Genomic DNA, 7481 nt, shown 5'->3' on the forward strand with positions numbered 1-7481 from the left:
TCTCACTTATTTTTTCTGGCCTTTAAGTCATTCATTAAGAAATCCAAAACCAGCTCCTGTTACCTGTCTTAGAGAACCAAATTTTCTGATGAGAAGTGGCAGTTGTTCTGGGTTTTTCTGTCTGAATTAGTTCCTCATCCATATTATACCTCAGCCCAGGACTGTGCTGACCTGCACCTTCTCTTACGTAAACCTTCAAGGCCTTTGAACAAGTATAAATAAAATGAGATGTCCTGACTGGCCAGTCTACTATTTTTGTTAACTTTTCCAAACCTTATTGTTGTTGTTAGGTAGGCTTGTATCTTTATAACAATTTTTTTAGCTCATAAATAGAGTGGCATAATCACATGAGAGCTGAGAATCATACTTAGCACTTATCTGTATTTTAAAATTCATTATTTTAAGAGGGGAAAAAAAACCCCAACCCTTAAGATGTATTATTATTGTATTAGCAAACTGAAGCCTCATTTAGCAAAAATTTAGAAGCAAATGCAAGTGAGATTTCCAGCATTCACTTTGAGGAACTTTCTTGGCTGTATCTGGGAGCTGGGCAGGTACGGGATGAAGGCACCTCAGTAGGACTCGTGAATGTTTACACTCGCTCCTGTTCAACGAAGTAACAAAACTACAAGAATTATCAAATTGTGAAAAACTTTTTTCCCCTGCAGTGACCTTACGGTGACTGGTACCTACCGCACACATGGTTTATTTGGACTGAGCACTAAACTGGAATTATTTTTTAAGAAGTTATTAAAAATTACCATACACCCAATGGTCAACAAAAACACACAGTAATTTTTTAAAATTAACCTAATTCACTTTGGTTTTAGCAGAATTGTAAGTAAAAGCAAGTTTTAAGGCCTTTTCTTTTTCCTTTTCTTCTGTGTTGCTTTGATTTTCTTGCAGCCTGAGAAGGCGGCAGGCGGATGCTGTCAGGTTCGTTAAACCTTGCCGTCACTCCCTACAAAGGCTGTCACTAATTAGCAAGAAGAGACTTAAAAATCAATGTTAAATCCCTAGCATAGGTAATTATTTACTTCACTTCACTTCCACTACAGCCCGTTAGTGTCAATGACCTGAAAAGTTGAAGTGGATAGAAAAGAAGAATTAAAATATTCTGTGGCAGTTGAAGCGTTTTGCCTTTTCTGCACCATTTTTCTCTCTGCCTTCTGCCGTGCTTTTCCCGTGCCACCTCCTGGCGCTGGCACGGCCGTGCCTGGCAGAGGGACAGGGCTCTTTCCTGTGGTGGGCTTTGACCCCTGCTCCCACCCAGCCGAGAAGCACAGACACCGTTTTGCAGTCTGGGGGGAAAAATAACAGAAAAGTGAAAAACGAAAAGAAAAGAAGGAAGAACTGTTTGTGTGACAGTGCTCGGCAGCCCGGCCCGCTGCCGGCCCAGCATCCTGCCCACTGCAGGGGGGGCAGGTACCCGCTTCCCTGCTGCCAGACACCCCCCCCCCAGATCCCACCCCGGCAGAAGACATGACCACGCAGTGCCCTGGGGTCCCCCAGCTCTTCTCTCCTTCCGAAGGACACCAAGGAGAGGAGGCCAGCTGGCTGGTGGCGGAACTAGTCACAGAGGGAACAGAGAGGCCTTGGGCTCCCCCGCAGGCCCTGGGTCAGGCCGATACGGTGACAGGAGCGTGGTGACAGCTCGCAGGGTGACGCACCCCCAGCATCACCACCTCCTCCCTGCTCCAGGTTTCAGCAGCTGCGGCAGAGCCCGGCCCGCACAGGATCATCCCTGAGGACACAGCAAGGCAGGAGAAGAGTTCCCATTGCAGAAAGCAATTCATACAGGGGCAACGGAAACACCTGGCTCCTTGCGCTGCAAATACATTAACTTTAGTTCACTGGTGCTCAGCTCTGCTTTCTCTTGCCTTGACGTCTCCGCAGTCTCCTTGAAAACATCTGTTCTCTGCAGAGCAGAAAGATCCACCCCCACCACCGCCCTCCTGGGCTCCGCAGTTTGGACTTTAAATCAAGGGAGCTAAAGCTGAGGCTCGGAAACGTCAGCTTCGCAGCCTTATCATCAGAGGCCACAATACATAATTTTTATTTTGGAAGCTGCAGAAGCGCCGGCAGAGCTGCGAGCCCTCGGGAGGGGGCTACGGGGACAACTCTTCTGCGTTAGTCTAACACCGTCGGGTTTAGGCAAGACTCAAAAGGATGCTGTTAAATCACACGCGCACGAGTAAAGGTTTAATGAGTTTCCCGTTACTCTGAAAAAGTTCAAGGTGGGAGAAGTGATTTTCTAAGCGTTAACAAACAGTCCCCGGCTGGAGCGGAGCAAGAGCGGCTCCTCACGGGCCTGAGAGCTGGAGGCACGGGCTGCCCGGGCTCAGCTTAAATGCCGTGGTTATTCATACAAGCTTTCAATAACCACCTGCCAGCCGGGGAACCAAGCTTTAGTAAACAGTAATTCTCAAATATTATCCCTGTGCCAAAAGTCACCTCCCTCCCTTCAAGATAATTTTTCCCTCCTCCAAAATACCAGTATGTGCTGAGCACTCTGCAACTGGAAAGTCTCCTGGCAAAACACGCTCCCACCTTGTAATTACAGGGAAGCTTGCAAGGCGAAAAAACCATTCAATTCCCTGTTTTTACAGCTATTGCAGCTAAACCCAGGAAAGAACACGGCGCCTGGGTGCTGCAGGGGCTCAGAATTAGCAGGTACAGAGCAATCAGCCCTGCTGGAAGAGCCTTAAATCCCCACTGCTGGAGCTGGGGGGAAAAAAAAAAAGTAAAAAAAAAAAGAAAGAAAAAAAATAAAATCAATATTCACTGTCTGCAGTTCTACAGGAGCACGTGGCCCTGCTCCTGCAAGCCCCAGCCCAGGGATGCCCAGGCTGGGCAGCCCTCCGAGATGTGTCCTCCTTAGTGCAACCACGAGGAGCACGTGGCAGAGGCACACCCAGATGGGCGCAGGGAGAGGCTCCTGCTGAGAGGGTGCTGGTGGCCTTGGCCCTGGAGAGAGGAGCAGGAACGGTCCTTCCTGGGGGAGATTGGAAAGCCACCAGTTTGCCCAAATCCAGGCCTGGAGATGAGGGCCAACAGACGGGGAAGCTCATCACCAGCTGTTTCCAGTTCTGCTCCACCTCACTTACCCACTTTTCTCCAGTTAAAGGCTTCATCCTGGAAAAACTTTGCTTTTTAGTTTAAAAGCCCTTTGGGCTTAGACCGTGTCAGCTTCATCCACTGCCCCTCCCTGTCCACACAGGCATCTCCAAGACCTCAGAAGAACAAAGCACAAAATTGCTCTTGCTACTCAGCCGCCCCATCGCTGCTGAAAGACAGAACTCCCAGCGTCCCAGTTTCACTGGAGCACCCACCACTCTCTGCCCTGTAGGAAAAGACACAGGACAAAGGCTGGGAGCTTCCTGGCTCCAGCAGAGGCTCTTGCAGACCCACATGCCATGGGGGCAGCGTGTTCCCACAGCCCAGCAACACACAATCACTTCTCCCCCAGCTCACTTTGCCCACTGTGGAGGTTCCTGCTTGTGGCCCCAGCCCACCCGTGGGTCACTTCTGGGCTCGGTATGGGCAGAGGAGCACAGGCCCTCGCTGAGAGGAGCACTGTGGCACCTCCAGTCTGTGCTGGCGCAGGCAGAGACATGGAACAGCAGCCTGGAGGAGATATATGAAGTTCCGCTTTATGAATTTACGGACCAGCTCACAGAAAACTCTTCTGGAAGACAGGAAAAGGTGACACTGCCTTGTTGCTGGGCCAGCAGCAACCAGAAATGCTTTGGAAAGGACACTAACCCATTGGAGAAGGAAAAGACGAAGCATTTCGTATCATTTTAACTAAACCAGCTGAAATGCATGGCAGTGCTCCAGCGAGGGGTGCAAGGGCAGAAGGTGGATGGAGCTACAACGGCAAACCTTTGCCAGGGCACTGACGGCAGCACGGAGAGTCCCTTAGGGCATCCTGAAGCATTAACTACTGTAACACCAACTTCATACGCAGGCAAGGATATATTCTGTAAACAACAGACCACCGGCGAGGCCAAACACTAGACATGATTTGCAGGAACTGAGTGTTGGTAGGAAAAAAAAAAATGTCTTTATGAGAAGTAACTTTGGGACTAAGCACCAGCCTGAGTCCGTGATGGGTATCCATGTATCCTCCCCCACCCCCACCCGCTGGGGTGCCTTTTAAAAAACAGATGGAGATCTTTGCAAGTTTCCCCAAACAAGCTGTTCTCATTTAATGTCTCAAAAAAAAAAAAAAAAAAAGAAAAAAAAAAGCTGCGGCGCTTGGTTACCTCTTTCTTCAGAGAGAGCAGGGAGTTCTAGTATCATCAGTGCCACCGGAGATGTGACCAAGGTGATCACATCCCTCCTGCTTCAATGTTACTGCAGCAGTAACCCGTTATCCAGGACATCCTTAGCACCGGATCTTCTCGCAGAGAACCAGACAGCAAAGAGGCAACCTTGGTTTCGGCTGCACAGTTAATCACAGCTGCATTTACAGCAAACCGGTATCTGCCTCTGGCCGTTGCTAAGCAACCGCGCTGACTGCTTCGGGCTCAGCTTGTCAAATCAGGCCCTGAAAATCTTGAGAGGATCCCGGGGGGAGCAAGGCGGAGGAGGGAGAGTCCTTGCCCAGCCCCACGCAGGACCGACTCCGCCAGAGCATCCCCGCGTCTCGCCGTGGGCCACCCCACAGACACAGACAGGCACCCAGGGCAGAGCCGGCAGCCGGAGAGAAAGGCCGGTCACTGCACCCGCCACACGGGTCCCCGCCAGGGCGATTTTGAGATGGAAACAGCTGAATTTTCTTCCGAACTCAAATTATTCACCAATTTCTAGGACAGCAATTTCAGGGGAGGGAAGAGCTGCTTGGTTTTTCTTTTTTTTAAAGAAAAATGGGTTACATCGGTTAACCCAACCCCTCTCCTGCTACAGACTCACACGCGTTTCTTCCTCACCTCCCCGCCTGCGAGAGCCCCAAAACATCTGCTAGAAAAGTCAGGGGGGAAGAGTGAAAAGAGCCTGGAGTAGGGAAATTTCCATTCATACACCCACTTCACTCTCTTCTCGTGCTCTGTCCTGCAAGAAGCACCAACACACGCAGCAGAGAACGTGGTAAGAAAGACGGAGCAACAGGCGACACGAAGACAGTAGCCACAACATACATTAGGAACCATCACATCCGGACTTCCACAGCCTCCCCCATCACGCTGTTCACCTACAGCCGCCACAGCACAGCCCACATAGCTCAGGAGCACAGCACATCACTCAGCCAGAAGACAGCATTGCTATGTAGCAGCCTTCCAGTACCTGAAGGGGGCCGACAAGAAAGCTGGGGAGGAACTTTTTACAAGACCAAGCAGCAATAGGATGAAGCGTAATGGCTTCAAACTGAAAGAGGGGAGACTGGGATTAGATATCAGAAAGAAATTTTTCACTCTGAGGGTGGTGAGACACTGGCCCAGATCGCCCAGAGCAGCTGTGGATGTGTTCATCCTGGAAGTGTTCAAGGCCAGGCTGGATGGGGCTTTGAGCAACCCGCTCTAGTGGGAGGTGTCCCTGCCCATGGCAGGGGGTTGGAACTCGATGATCTTTAGGGTCCCTTCCAATACAGGCTGTTCTGTGATTCTATGAATTCAGTCCTTATGGCAGCTCACGATCAATTTTCCCCCCCCAAGAACTCTCTCACAACCGTGGGGTTTGATCCCATCTCCAGCTTTTCCCTGCTGGCTCGCTCCTGCTGCCTCCTCCCCTGAACAGGTACCTGCCCTGCACGGCCTCCCCTGCCCACTGAACATCCCGTCCCGACTTCTGCCGTACCGTGAAGTCAGCAATCGCCCTTACTGAACTCCTGTGGGTGCCACGGCTGGCTACATCCTCACCTTTTTCTTCTCTAATTAGAAATATTTTGCAGAATACAGAATCACAGAATCTTCTAGGTTGGAAGGGACCTTCAAGATCATCTTGTCCAACCGTCAACCTAACTGACAAAAATAAACACCCACAAAACAACAAAATGCAACACCATCACTAAACCATGTCTCCCAGCACCACGTCAACCTGTCTTTTGAACACTTCCAGGGATGGTGCCTCAACCACCTCCCTGGGCAGCCCATTCCAATGTCTGATAACCCTTTCAGTGAAAAAATTTTTCCTAATATCCAGCCTGAACCTCCCCTGGAGCAACTTGAGGCCGTTTCCTCTAGTCCTGTCGCCCGTGACTTGGGAGAAGAGACCAGCTCCCACCTCTCTGCAACCTCCTTTCAGGTAGTTGTAGAGAGCAATAAGGTCTCCCCTCAGCCTCCTTTTCTCCAGGCTGCATAACCCCAGTTCCCTCAGCCTCTCCTCGTAAGACTTGTGCTCCAGACCCCTCACCAGCTTCATTGCTCTTCTCTGGACCCACTCCAGCACCTCAATGTCTTTTTTGTGGTAAGGGGCCCAAAACTGGACACAGTGCTCGAGGTGGGGCCTCACCAGTGCCGAGTACAGGGGGACGATCACCTCCTGAGTCCTACTTGCCACACTGTTCCTGATACAGGCCAGGATGCTGTTGCCCTTCTTGGCCACCTGGGCACACTGCTGGCTCATGTTCAGCCGGCTGTCCACCAACACCCCCAGGTCCTTTTCTGCCAGGCAGCTCTCCAGCCACTCTGCCCCAAGCAGGAACATATACAGAAACAATACATCCAGAAACGCAGCAGTGAAGCGTGTCATCTCAACGCAGAGATTTTACAGCAAGTTCTTGTGCAATTCTGACTCACAGGTGATGGGGCTGAAGGTGCTCTGTCCTATTAAAAACCCAGCTCAGTGTCTCCTCCTGAGCCCTACAAACAACGGAGTTACTTGAGAAACACAGGTTCCCTGGGCTCCCATCCCCTCCCCACCTCTCGGGGCTGGCGCTGGCTTTCTGTGACGCTGGGGTGCAGCTCAAGGGACTGGGGGACAGCCACGTCCACGGCACAGCACCCCAGGCCGCCATGCTCCTGCTGACAGAACCTACAGAGAGCAAAACCCAAACGGTGCCAGCTGGAAGCAGGGATGACTTTTTCCCAGAAGGACAGCGAGGGGGACAGGGGAGCCAGAGCAGCCTGCAAACGGCACGCTGTGAACGCACCTTATTAAGGTTACAAGTTTCTTCCCCTTTGTTCTGTCTCTGCAACATCACAAGAGACAAAGATAAAAATACATCATTTTGACCATCTTTCCTGACCCAGAAAAATTGTGGTTTTCATCTACTATCCCCCCTTTCAGAAAACACACATCACATCAACATTTCTGTTTCCCTTGGGACACCCATTCCTTTCATTTCTGCATACTACACTCACTTTTACCCAACATAAATAAATGCGGCCAAAACAAGTCACTGCAATAAACTACTGTTTTCCCTGGAACACCCTGCATGTGCTCGTTAGGCTAATGACAACGTGTGGTACAGGGCTGAAGTGGTACCAGCAGTTACAACCAAACCCTCCGTGGAGAGCGAGCGAGCAAAGGGCCCAGCAGCA

The sequence above is a fragment of the Numenius arquata genome, chromosome 2, assembly GCF_964106895.1.
Source record: "Numenius arquata chromosome 2, bNumArq3.hap1.1, whole genome shotgun sequence".
NCBI lineage: Eukaryota > Metazoa > Chordata > Aves > Charadriiformes > Scolopacidae > Numenius > Numenius arquata.